The following is a 13589-nucleotide window of genomic DNA, read 5'->3' as shown; positions in this document are numbered from 1 at the left end:
TCCTCGTTAGTAAGAGAATCCGGGTCGGGATCACCATTGTGTGTCATTGTCTAGTCCCTTAAGTTTCATTCAGCCCGGAACCTTCCTCAGTCGTCTTTGAATCTCGAGCCGGACACTTTTGAAGGGGACAGGCCCTCGTTGTGTAGACTGTCTCTGGTGCTTAGGGTCCCAAGACCTCCAGGGGGTGCCTGAAACCACTCACTCATTTTTATAAGCTCGTTCTTTGCGTTTTATTGAGTTGGTTATGATCCAAACTATTGTCATTTGTCCCAGGGCTCGGATTGCCTCACTTTGGCTGGGAAGGGCCCTGGAAGCTGGGCTGTGGCCCGGACAGGACCCCTCTGACACCGTGGGCAGCCCTTTGCTTTTTGGCACAGTGAGAAGCTTGGGGTTCATCTCACCCCTTCCCGAGAATGAGCGGTGGCTCGAAGGAGCGCTGACCCAGGGTGGCGGAGACTCTCTGGAGACAAAAGTCTTGGCCTCAGGTGGCTTCCTTGCCGGGTTTCTTGCTGTTGGGGTCTCGCTGCTTCCGGGCCTCGGTGGACACCCGAGGGAACGAGCGTGTGTTCGCGCCTAGGCGTCTCTACCTGTGCACATCCGGGCAGGTTCCAGAATTCTTTCTTTAAACCCCAAACCAGAAGCTTGCATGGAGGGTCCTGATGCTAATCTGCCGCCGTGGGCGTCACTCTGCCTTTCTTCCTGTCCATATTTATTTCTCCCCTCCCCCCCTCTGTTTTGACAGCGAGAAGTCCCTTTATCCTCATTATATGTCGCTGCAGCCCTGGCGTGGGGGCCCTGGGCACCCTGCCCCTTCCTTCCTGTGTGGGTGTCCACGTGCTTCCTGTCCCTTGCTTCCTGTGTGGGTGTCCACGTGCTCATCTTGGTGTGGGCACCTCATCCCGCTTGGGTTTGGAGTTGGCTGTGGGGTCCCTGTGGTCACTGTCATTGTCCTTCCTGGGGGCCACATGGAGTTCATGGGTGCTTCTCTCATTTAGACCCTTCGCCCTGGTCTAGCGGGGTGAGGGGGGGGCTGGTCCTGGAGCCCCCCGGGCGGCGCATGCGTGTTTATTTTCCTTAGGTCGCTTCTGCCCAGCCTCCTCTAAGAGGTCAAAGCAATTAAAAAATCCTTGATGATCACCCAACGCTCAGCCATCAACGGATGGCTGATTCCAAGTACCTGGCCTTTTCTTCTCTCGCGTCCCCCACAGAAATTCGAGTGTGGAAAAGCGAAGCCGCAGCTGAAATGATCCCCACTCGCTTTCTGTAAAGAGGAAAATTAGCTGCTCTGATAATCATGAATATTAATGTAGAGCCAATTTCACTCAATTACCCTGATGATCTATAATTTTGCCTCCGAACTTCATGGAGGCCACTTCAATGACTGAGTGGGGCTGGCGCCTCCGCACATTCACAGGTTTGGCTTGACTCCCTCGTCCCTGTCCCCAGCTTCCATCTGGGCCAGACCCCTGGTCCCTCCCCTCCAGCCCCGTCCCCAGGGTCTCTGAGATGTGTACCCAGGGCCCTATCTGTCCAGTGAAGCTTCACTTTCCCGGCCACACCTAATTGGCTAACGGGGAATTACCTTCCCTCTAAGTCTTTCCCCAGGGAATTTGGGGTTGGGACTAAGGACTCCAGAGGGACACTTTAGGACGAACACGTAGGTCTCAGGACCGTGGGCGACTGTCTGCTATCATAGGCACCGACCAGCCCACGCACAGAGAAACTGGCAGAGGGGACAGAGTAGCAAAGAAGCAGGGTCCCCAGGGCCTCCTGCCCATTCGTCAGGCCTCTCCGGAGCCGGGGGGCCTTGAAACACTTCCATGTCCTTATAACAAAGCCCCCTTCATTTCTAATGTTATTTGGGGGGCGTTTCTGTTACGTGCATCCTCAGAGCTGGCAGATGTGGCTTTGAATCCCAGCTGCGCCCCACACTAGCTGTGGGCCTCTCGGGTCAATTGGTAACTCTCTCCATATTGTGTCCCTTCATCTCAGATGGGGGACAATAGCTGTTTCTGTCTCATTGGATGGTTGTGCAAACTCAAAAAGCCAATAACATTTGCTCAAAACCGGGAATTTTGACTGTAGCTCTGTTATGAGACACGGCCCTATTGTTGAGTAGCACTGTTTGTTCGTTGGTTCATTTATTGGTGAGCTGATGGGTCAATTCAGCCAATGCGCACTGAGTATTTGTGTGTTAGATGCCAGGATGTGGCTATGAAGACATCTTGCCATTCCCAGAACTCGGAAAGATGGCCTCGGGCATGATGTTCAGGGCACCCTGAAGCCACTAGCACGAGTCCTCGAGATATGGCTTGGAGGTGGGGCCTAGGGAAGCCCTGGGTGGTTTAGAGAAATCGTGCAGTTGGTAGGTTTGAATTTTGTTTCCAGCTTGCTGTTTGGACTTGGGAAAGGTGCGTCACCTCTGTGAGCCTGTTTTCCCACCTTAGCAACGCGGGCTGGCCGCAAGCCTGAATGTGCGTCAGAACTGCCGGGGGGATGTGTTCAGAGGCGTCTTCCAGGTCTCTGCCTTGCAGGTTCAATAGAGGCCAGAAGGTGGCTCCGAGGCAGGCGCCCGGAATACACTTCCAGGAAGTTGATGTCGATGGAAATTCCCTTTTTGGTGCCTGAGCTCTTAAACACAGCATCGTCCCCACCTTTAATCCTCTGCCTTCTGTGTAAGTTCAGGAGATGGGACACAAGGTTTTCCTCCTCGCCCAGCCCCGCCCCACCCCCTGGCTCTCCGGGGAGCTGTCCACGGTCCTGAAGGCCGTTCAGTCCTATGGGCTGTATACAGAGGGAGATAAATAAGGTCTCTTTCTGCCCTGGCATCTCCTGCCTTTCCTCTGCTTGCGAGAAGAAGAAAACCATGCTTTTTAAATGTCAAGTTGCCAGCGCACTGGTTTCCATGACAGCAGAGCAGGGGAATGAAAGCCAGGCTGTCACCTACCACGGAATTGAAAGCCACCCTCTTGGAGAACAAATACCGTTTCCAGGAGGCCCTGCTAAATCGGAGGGATTCAGTCATCCTTGAGGGGGAGAGTTGTAGGAAGGAGGAGGCGGGCACGGGGCCCGGTGCCTTAAGGATTTTCAGGGTGGGCAGGGTGCAGAGTAACATCAGGACTGTGGTAGCTACGGAAGGCCTCAAAGGGCCTCTGCTCCTTAAAGTCCGCGGCGGCCACTTTAGAGCCCACAGAGGACCTGCGGTTTGTGTGCAGGAAGCAGCTCGGAGCTCAGGTGGAGAAGCGAAGCCCTCCGCGGGGCTGTGCTTGTCACCCGATGGGGATGCCTACAGCACTGCCTGAGCCGGACCCTTCTCCCCCTCGTTTCAAAATCTACTAGCCCCCTGCCTCCCTGCCTCCCTCCCGCCCAGGATAACCGTGCACACCCGAGAAACCCATCCTGGCTGCGGAGATGGACAGGCTACTCTCTCAGGCCGGGTTTGCTTCCGGAGACAGCACCCTAGACCAGATGGGTGCCTCCGTGGCGAGCGAGTCAGCACCCTTCCACATCCGGGAGGGAAAGGATGTTCCAGTTCGTGCTCTCCTCATTCTGTTGAAGGGAAGGGCAGCACCTATTCCCATAACCCGGGCGGGGGGCTGGTTTCATGCATCACCCATCGTCAAGGCGACCCTAAGAAGTAGGCACAGATGTTACCGCATTTCGTACCTGGAGAAGAGCAGGCTCAGAGAGGCTAGGTAACTTGTCAGGGTCCTCGCTTCTAGGAAACGCCAGGGCTGGCTGGGATCTTCACCCAGGACACCTGTTGCTGCCACTGGACAGTGTTAAGTTCAACAGACCAAGAGCCACAAGAAGTCTCCCAAGGCACGTAGCTTGCTTTAAGCCCAGGGGCAGGACGCTTCTGGGAAACTGCTGTGGCTAATTTCAAAGTTGTTTCCTTATTCAAGAAGACTTTGAACCGGGCATGATTGGCGATGCATACCTGTCGTCCAGCTGCTTGGGAGGTTGAGGCAGGAGGATCTTGAGTTCAAAGTCAGCCTCAGAAAAGTGAGGTGCTATGCATCTCAGTGAGACCCTGTCTCTAAATAAAATACAAAACAGGGCTGGGGATGTGGTTCAGTGGTTGACTCTCCCAGAGTTCAAGCCCTGGGACCAAAAAAAAGAAAAAGAAAAAAAAAAAAAAAAAAAAAAATAAAAAAGAAGATGACTTTGGGATAATGGAAAGGCTCATGGGGTGATGGGCTTTGGGTTGGATTCATTTACAGTGGTGGCCCGGCCCAGGCTGAAGAGCAGCTGGCAGGAGGATGAGCAAAGAGGCCTCTCAGGCACAGGGACGCACCCAGTCTCATGCTCTGCCATCCTGGGAGGACTTGGCAGCATCTTCAGACTTATCTCCTCACACTCCTGTGTGCGGCCCTGTCAGGTTGAGATTTTATCTTTGAAGAGACTCCCGAGGTGTGATGTGATGAAAGAATTCGGGTCATGAAATCAGAAGAGGTTAGGATTGTCAAGTCTCAGATGAACAGGACCTCAGAAACAGTCAAGTCCAATGTGTCCCAAGGTGGTATTATGTGCACCACCAGGGATAGGCAAGATGACACAGGGCTTGTGTTAGTCAGGATAAACTCAGTTATGCTGCTGTAACAAGCAGGCTCGGAAATCGCTGTGGTCTAACCCAACAAAGCTTTAGTCCTACAGGGTGACCCCCCAGGGTGACGGTCCTCCAGGAAACATCTCAAGGACTCAGGCTACTTTGGATTTTTTGATGCTGACATTTCGTTGTGGAGCTTCCAGGCCATGAAGGCAGGAAGAGAAAACATTGACGGTCTGCAATCTGCGGCCACAGACGCAGAATTTACAAACCACTGTTCTGCAATTGGCTTACTTAGCTTTTTGTTATTGGTCAGGGTGTAAAATATAAATATGGGTAAGATTTCAAAAATTAAGATGATTTCACAATATTGTTTATAGAGCTCAAAGATGCGGCTATCACAGGTCCATTGAGGGCCAAAACTACGGCATAAATAAACTAACTTGGATTGAGCATTTTGCAGTAATAAAAAAAAATCTTTGCTTTAAATAAGAGCTGATTTATAAGGAGGAAGCATGAGAGTATCCACCAGCTATGGGCTTGGGACTGCCCGCCTCGTTTTGTTAGCACATCGTAATTATGGACTTTTATTTATCTCTGAATATAAACCAAGACCACTGCCAAAATTCACCTTGTGGTCAGCAGGGGAGAAGGCGCCTTAGTAAGAAGGATGAGGCACCGTGCTGTTCACGGAGGGAGACTGATCTTGTAGAGAACCCCCAGCAGGCTCTTAGGAAGGACTACGCCGCGCACGGGAAAGAGGCAGCTGAAGTCAGAGACACAAAGAGTGTGCACAGGACACACAGCGCACGGAGCCAGATGTGGCTTACACACGCGTCCAGTCCAGTCACACCCAGACACACCCGCAAAGACCAAAGACGCTCAGGCACTCGCCTCTGCTGTGTGACTGGCTGCCCCAAGGCTGAAGAGACCGGAATGCCCCCAGGCCCCCTGGGGACAGCGCGCTAGGCCCAGGGTGTATCCATCAGGGACTGGCAGTGTGGGGGGGTTCAGCCTCCCCACTTCCTGCCCACTGGTGCCCCCTGAGTGTCCCCCAGCCCTGCCCACCTTCCTGCACTCCTCCTTGCCATCCCCCTGGGTGTGGGAGATTCAGGTGCCTGGCTGGTTTGTTTATCCCCAGCTGGGCAGGGCCTGCTTGATGGGGGCAAATTTACCATCCGGGGAGCTGCAGAACCAACATTCTCCGTGACAGAAACAGTTGGATTTGGAGGGACTCGGCCACAGTGGAACTGAACTGGGCCATTGTGCCCTTGTAGAGCAAGGGGAAGGGTTTCTGACACATGGTCAAACAGGCCCACCCCTGCACCAATGTAGACTGTCGAGTCTGCTGTGGCTTCCTGTGCTGTGTGACCCTGAGTTACTTACAGGACCTCTCTGAGCCTCGTTCCCCCATCTGCAAAATGGGACATGATAACAGTACTTCCCTCGCGGGGACATCGTGGATATATGTCATGTAAAGCATTTTAGTATAGGGTCAGACCCCGGGAGACAGTTTGATAAGTGTTGTCTCTTTTTCTCAGATTTATTATAATGCCATGAAAGTCAGGTAAGAGACATCAGCCTGGCTCAGAGAGAAGCATTCAGAAAGATTGACGACTTCAGAGGATCCATGGCCCTCAAGATCCACCTGCCTCATCGGAGATCCAGGATGCTCCAAATACGCCATGACCAGGCATCCTGTGGGCTCATGCCCAGCAGCGGAGGGCAGGTCAGTTTCTGGGCCTGCTGGCCTTTTTGGTTAGTCTGCTCTTACCTGGGTATGTGGGGCTGTGGGCGTGGATGTTACTGGAAGGAGCCCACCCCAGGCTCCTGTCCTCCCCCTCTTCCTTCCTCCCTCCCTCCCTCTCTTCTCAGAGATTTATTGAGCACCTAATATGTCCCGGGCACTTGAACACAGCAGATCTGGCCCCTGCCCAGCCATGTTTGTGTCCTAGCTGGGGAAGACTGGCACTCACCCAGACAAGGACATCTCAGATGATATGACTTCTCCAAAAGAGTAATGCAGGCTGATGGGACAGGAGGGACGGTGGTGGCATTTTAGTTGGGCCCCGGGAGGTTTCTTCAGAGGTGATGTCTGAACTGAGACCTGAAGGAAGAGGAGGAGCCCGCTCTGCAGAGCCCTGGAGGCTGGGAATTCCAGGAGAGGGCATGGCAGGTGCAGTGGAGTGGGGGAGGGGAGGAGGGGGCGGAGGTTCCCCAGGGACGGAGGAGGAGCGAGGCGCGATGCAAATGCAGACAGCTAGCTCTGCCTCATCCACCGGGCTGAGGAATGAGGGTGTCATTTTAAGTATGGCCCAAAGTCATTCTCTGGAAGCTCCAAGCTGGGGAGACACGTGGTCCAAGTTACATTTTAAAAGGAGACCCGTGGAGGGGGTGTTAGCGCGCAGCAGGGAGCTGTGGCTCCAAACCTCCTGGTCCCCGGCCGGTGGACAGAGCAGAGGAGGGCCGGGTTCCCAGCCTGGGTGCAAGGACCAGCCGTGGGACTTGCTGATGGATTGGGTTGGATCTCAATGTCGGTACTGTTCTGTTTCAGCATTAACCTTCCTTGATGATTGACGTCCTGGCTCCGGAGGGAAGGCAGGATGAGCATGCTGGAGACCCCAGTCTCCACTCAAGATGAGCGATGTCAGAGACCCGAGCTACCCACTCGTTAATCGGCTACCCACCAGCTCATTTTCAAAGTCCCTTGTCTATGCATCTGTCACACAGGTGACAAGAGACCAGTGCCTTATTCCTCTGAAATATTTAACAGGAGTCTCCTTGCACACAGGAAGAGGAACAGAATAACTTAGGGCCAGGTAGTACTCCCTGTTTATAAAAGTGATGAGTGCCCGATTTGCAGCTTGTGGAAAAAAATCACAGAGAGATGCACTAGAAACACACACACACACACACACACACACACACACACACACACACATTATGCACCCACATATATATGCAAAATAGCATACTTTGCATATTCTTTGGTAGCTCATCTTTTCAAGTAATAATACACTGTTCGTGTACTGCCATAGCTATAAATAGTCATCTGCATCATTATTTTTTTTCCCAAATGGAAAAATGTCAAATAGCAGAAAACATTAAAAAAAAAAAAGTTGTCTGTCTGAGTCGGTTTCCTGTTGCTATAACAGATGCCATGGACTAAGTAAGTTATAAAGAATAAAGGTTGGGGCCAGGGTTGTGGCTCAGTGGTAGAACACTGGCCTAGCATGCATGAGGCCCCGGGTAGGATCCTCAGCACCACATAAAAAATAAAATAAAGGTATTGTGTCCACCTACAAATAATAATAATAAAAAAAGAATAAAGTTTTATTCAGCTTATGGCTGAGTGCTTGGAAGTTCAAAATTGAGTGACCATATCTGATGAAGGGCCTGCTACTTCTTCATGTGATATTGGGCTGCTCCTGGCAGGACAGCAGGCATGCCAGCCTGGGTCTGTCGTCCCCTCTTTATTTAAGGCCCAGTCTCATGACCTCATCTAACCTAATTACCTCCCAAAGGCCTCACTTGTCCCTCCTCTTAATATCTCCAATGGGGATGACATTCCAACCTGTTTTAGTGGGGACATTCAAACCATAGAAATCTCTCATTATCAGGATCCTCAGGGATAATCACTACCACTGAAAAGTAATTTCTAGGCTTTTTCCCTCTGCATATGCATGCTAGAATAGGCTCCCTCCTGGATCTTGGCTTGCTTTATCCACTCAACACCTGAAGGAATGTCTGGCAGGTAGCTGGGGCTTAGAAAATATTGTCGAATGAATGAAAAATACAAACGCATCTTTAGTAGGGTTCCTTAGACATTTTTTTCCAAAGCCCAGAAAACTCACATGTAGTACATCATATGCTTTTTCTGCTTTTCTGGAAAGGGACTGGAGTTTCCCTTTAAAGGGGACCGTCCTGGATCTGGGCGTGAGCATTTGATGAGCAGAAAATTAGCAAACCAGCCATGGTTCTTGGTGGAGCCTGGAAAGCCGAATGAAAGCCGAAGTTGCAGACGGAGCTGTCCTTTCAGCAGAGAACCTGGTGCAAACCGTGCTTGCAGAATGTGCCCCTGCAGGGTTGGAGAGAGGGACTTCCCACTGGGAGTCAGGCTGCCCCAGGCCTGGACACGCTGGCTTGCTCCTGGGCCATGAGGTGTGCATTCTCATTCAGACCTTTGCTTGTTCCAGTGGGGACCGAGGACCGAGGGTGGCTGCATATTCCCTTCCCCTGTGCTGGAGGAGAGGAGGTAAGTTTGGCACCGAGGACCCTGATCTCCAATTGCTATCGTTTGGATCTGGAGTATCTTCCAACGGTCCAAGTGTTGAAGGCTCAGTCCCTAACCTGTGGCACCACTGGGGTGTGGGAAAACCTTTAGGGGGTAGGACGTGCCCTTGGAGGCGATTTTGGGACCTTAGCCCCTCCTCTTCCTGTCTCTGCTGCCATGAGGTGAATGGGCTTCCACCCTGTGCTTCCGCCATTAGGTACTCTACTCCTGTAAGATTCATGTTTTCTTGTCTATCAAAGTTAAACCTTAATGAGACACTGACATGGTTATTGTAAGTTAAGGTACATCTTAAGTTAGGGAACCCTATGGTCAGAAGGAAGCCATCTTGAAATTAGGGAATCATGTGACCAGAACAGCGCCATTTTAAAATTCCCCAGCCAATTTCCAATCAAAATTGTAGCCCTTCCCTTTTGCCCACCCCAATTTTAAATTAGCTCATCACATAAATCATACCCGCCAAGCTCTTCCTATCAGGGTGAGGGGCAATACCTTGTTAGGGATAAATGTGGGCAGACTGCCTGCCCAGGTGTGCTGGCTCTCTGGATTCCCTTTGGGGAACACACCCTTCTGCAGAAGTACATTTGCCTTGCTGACCGGCTCCCGGGACCGTGTTTGATTTCTTGTGACACCTCATTATTTCTAACACTACCTCAGGCCCAAAGCAAAGGGTCTGAAACCATGAGTCAAAATATACCTTTCCTCCTTTAAGTTGATGAGCTCAGGTTATTCTGTTACAGTGACAAGAAACTGAGGAACACACCCATATTGATCTCCTTCCCAGGGGTGACATACTGGACTCAGTAAGCAAACTGGAAATGTCGCGCTGGGCTGTGCGGTTGTCTCCTCTGGGCTCACTGAGCACTGATCCGTGTCCCCTGGAGGGGAGATGTGCCTGTGGGTCTCCAGGTGATGCATTTGGCCTACTGAAAGGGAAGTCTTCTCTGCTGTCTCTCTTGGTCTGGAGGAGATGGGCAGGAACTCGGAGGAGTGGAGACCCCTAGAACTTCTTCAGGGTTGGGTGAGAAGCCCCATGCTCTATCAGGAGTGCTCAGGCAGGAGCTTCTGAGTAAAGAGCTTCGGGTGTGGGGTCTCTGCAACCTCTCTGAGCAATGGTTGTGCATGAATCTCCGTGGTGTTAAGTACCTCTCCTTTTACCCTGGTGTCTGTAGTAATGCCTCACAGGCTGAGAATCTGTCGACATTTTAAATGCAAATACCTGAAGACCCCAGAAATACCACTGGTAGGAATCTCATCTATAGAAATGTTAGTGTAGCCAGGCATGGTGGCACTCAGGAGATGGAGACAGGTGGACTGCACATTCAAGGCCAGCCTCAGTGACATAGTGAGGCCCTGTCTCAAAATAAAAAATAAAAAGGACTGGGGATGTGGCCCAGTGGTTCAGCACCCTGGGTTCAATCCCCAGTAGACCCCTCCCCACTGATATAATGGTGACGGACACAGAAATATGTATTGACATTCTCTGCAGCGCCGAAATAGCATAAAACTGGACATACGCCTTGTGCCCTCCGTCTTCAGACTCTTACATAAACCTGGGTACATCTGCTGTAGTGTGAGGAGACCTGTATACACGGATGTGGAACTTCTCTGACAAAGGTTGTTGGGGGAAAAATACATAAAGAATGGTTTTAGCCATGCAAGAAAAAAAGAACATAAAAACGTGTTTCTATGTGTAGGTAATTGCACATGAACATGATGTAGGTGTGCTCGCTTAAATAGCTGGGCTCCTTTCTAAAGAGGGCGGCAGGATTATGCGAATGGACTGTAAGTGAGGAATAATGATGATAATTAAAATACCCGGCGACATTTCTCCAGTGCTCGCCCTGGGCCAGGCGCTGTTGAAGGGCTTGACTTGAATCAACTCGTTCAATTCTAATAGAGACCCTAGGATTCTCGGTCTCATTTCACAGACGAGGAATCAAAGGTGCACCTCCAGGGGGCGCTCTGTTCAAGGCACACAGTGGGAGCCGTGGTCCCCAAACTGCACAGCACAGGGCGGGTAACCCAGCGGGGAAGGCAGAAGCGCCTGATGGAAGGAAGAGGTGAACTCAAGATTCTAACCACTGTCCATGATTACCGCCACTTCCCCGTTGAAGACTTATTTTTACACTGGGATTATCTTAATGCATTATGTGTGTGAGATTAAACAGGCAAGAGACCACAGGCTGGGCTCACCTGGCTCTCTGTAAAAGCCCTGGGGTGCATTTGGGAGCAGCCCCTTGGGTTGGGGGTGGGAGCCAGCAGGATGCCAAGGCTAAAAGGCCCCCGGGGGGGCACATTCCTGAGGCTGGGATGATCCCTGGGGAGCTCTCAAAAACAGCTGGAGCTAATTCCCAGCAATTAGGCTGCTGTGAATTTGTTCTTTAATAATTTGGGAGTAAAAAGAAGTTCTTTTTAAGGAGTAAAAGACGTGTATTTATTAGCTGTTCACAAGGGGCTAAGGCCTGGGGCCTGGGGGTTGCATAATAATGCTATAGAGAAAACAAAGGAAGGGTTATCCTAGCCTATTGGTTAAGTGCTTTCTTTTTTAATGTCACGAAATGCGGTAAAGCCTTTGGAAAAAAGATGAGGTGGCTGCTGTTGGCGGGGCGGGCCATCCTGTGGGCGGATTACGCTTTGCATCTCTGATCCCCTTGGGGGCGCCAGCGTCACTGTGTAAACACGCTCTGGCCTGCAGTGGCTCTCAGACTTGAGTGTGTGTCTCATTTGCCGAGGGAGCTTGCGAACATGTAGTCTGGGTTTGCTGCCGCACAAGCAGTTACCCCCAAACCCAGCAGCTGAAAACAACAATGAACGTCCATTGCCTGACATGAGGTTTGAGTCAGGAATGAGGCAACGTCTTGGTTGGTTGGTTGTGGTTCGTGGTCTCCCAGGACCATGCGGTTAAGGTGCTGGTCAGTGCTGGGCGAGGGTTGCAGGGTTCAGCTCTATGGTGGCTCTCTCACGGGGCTGTCAGTCTGTGTTGGCTGATGGCAGAATTTGGTTCCTGGGTATGTGAATTTCCCTAAGTTTGCTTGAGTGTCCGTATAACATGGCAGCTGACTTGTTCCAGGATGGGTGATGTGGGAGAGAGGGCAAATCAGAAGTCATGATTTCTTTTGGGGCCTGGCCTCAAAAGCTACTCAGGCACTTCTGCAACGCCCCGTTGGTTACACAGATTGGCCCTGTTCAGGGTGGAAGGGGCCTCTACCCAAGTGTGTGAAGACCAGGGATGATCCCTGGAGGCCATCTTGGAGGCTGGATCCACAGTTACGGGTTGCACCAGAGTGGGTGGAGCTCAAGGGTCCCCCTTTGATATCAAGTGCCCAGGTGATTCTGTCGTGGGCACTCCAAGTACCACATTTCGAAGACACCAGCGTATGGATCCTTACATCCACCTTTGAATGTGTTTGCAGGATAAATACAGAAGTGGGTTTCCTCCGGGAAGGTTAAGGCTGCTGGCATCTTGCACACACTGCCCCCTCAGAGAGGGACCTCAGTCCACGCTCTGCACACCGAGCCCCGAACACCCTCCAGCCCCTCGACGGTCATTTCTTCTGCCACTCCTGTTTGCCTAATTTTAGGGTGGAGAGTGAACAGGGCGGGGTCGCCCGAAGAAGGGGGACAACTGTATTTTGCGCTTTTTCCCTGAATCAGCCGAACCCCAGGATTGGTGGTGGTGGTGGTGGTGGAGCCGACAGGAAAGAGCAGCACCCCTGCACAGTCACTGGCTGCGTCGTCAGTTCCCCTCAAGGTGGCTGCACATGGACTTGAAGTCGGCTTGGGACGTGGGACGAGGGCGAGGAGGTGAGGGGTGCTCCCGGGGTTATGTCTACACAGCAGAGTTTGGACGCTCCTGAAAATGACCCGCTGGCCCATAAGGACTGGGCAGAACGGCTCAGTGGTTATGGACCCCCGTTTTGAAGTCAGACAGCCTGAGAGGTGGGACCCCCAGCTCTTCCCCGTTTGATCAGGGGAGCTCGTGTTAACTGACCCCTCGGGGCCTCAGTGTCTTTGTCTAGAAAATGGAGGTAATTATGACGATAAGTATATTTAACTTTGAGAAAAAGAGACCCCAACCCATCACGTTCGAGGTCATTTTGAGAATCAGATGATGGCTCTGGGTTGTATGCGCCACTCGGCAGGCTTTTCCCTTCTGGTGACAGCACCCGGGTTCATGGTGCAGCGATGGTCACCCACTCCGAGGCAGTGCGGCTGGGGTAGCCCTATTCCAGCCCGGGAGAGGCAACGTCAGTTGCAGCCAATCGGAGACCTTATTACATCCCCCGGCCACAGTGATTGGTTCAGGGGAGGGGGCGGGGACCCAGCTCGTCCAATCAAGGGGAGGCACGGGGTCCCAGCTCGTCCAATCAGGCTGAATTCCAGAACTTCTACAAGAGAGGCTGATAACCCGGCCTTCTTTCCTGCTGCCGGTGTCCTGAGCCGGTGAGGTGTCAGCCAGGCGCTGCTGTCAGTCATTTCGTCACCTTGGTGGAAACACCTACGTGAGAGTGAAGCCGATGTCGAAACAAACAAACAAACAAAACAAAAACAAAAACAAAAACAAAAAAGAGAGAAAGAGCCAGTCTCATTGCTCTTTTGAGCACCTTCTCCAGCTGCACCTAAATTTCCAAGTTATGGCAGCCAATAAATTCACTTTAGGCTGACGTCAGTCTGAGCGGGGCTTTTAGTACTGGCAAAGCCTTATATAGCATCATGACCGAGGGAAATTCACTCTGGAATGTGAAG

Source organism: Sciurus vulgaris (genome assembly GCF_902686455.1).
Source record: "Sciurus vulgaris genome assembly, chromosome: 8".
NCBI lineage: Eukaryota > Metazoa > Chordata > Mammalia > Rodentia > Sciuridae > Sciurus > Sciurus vulgaris.
Note: the sequence above shows the minus strand (reverse complement) of the source record.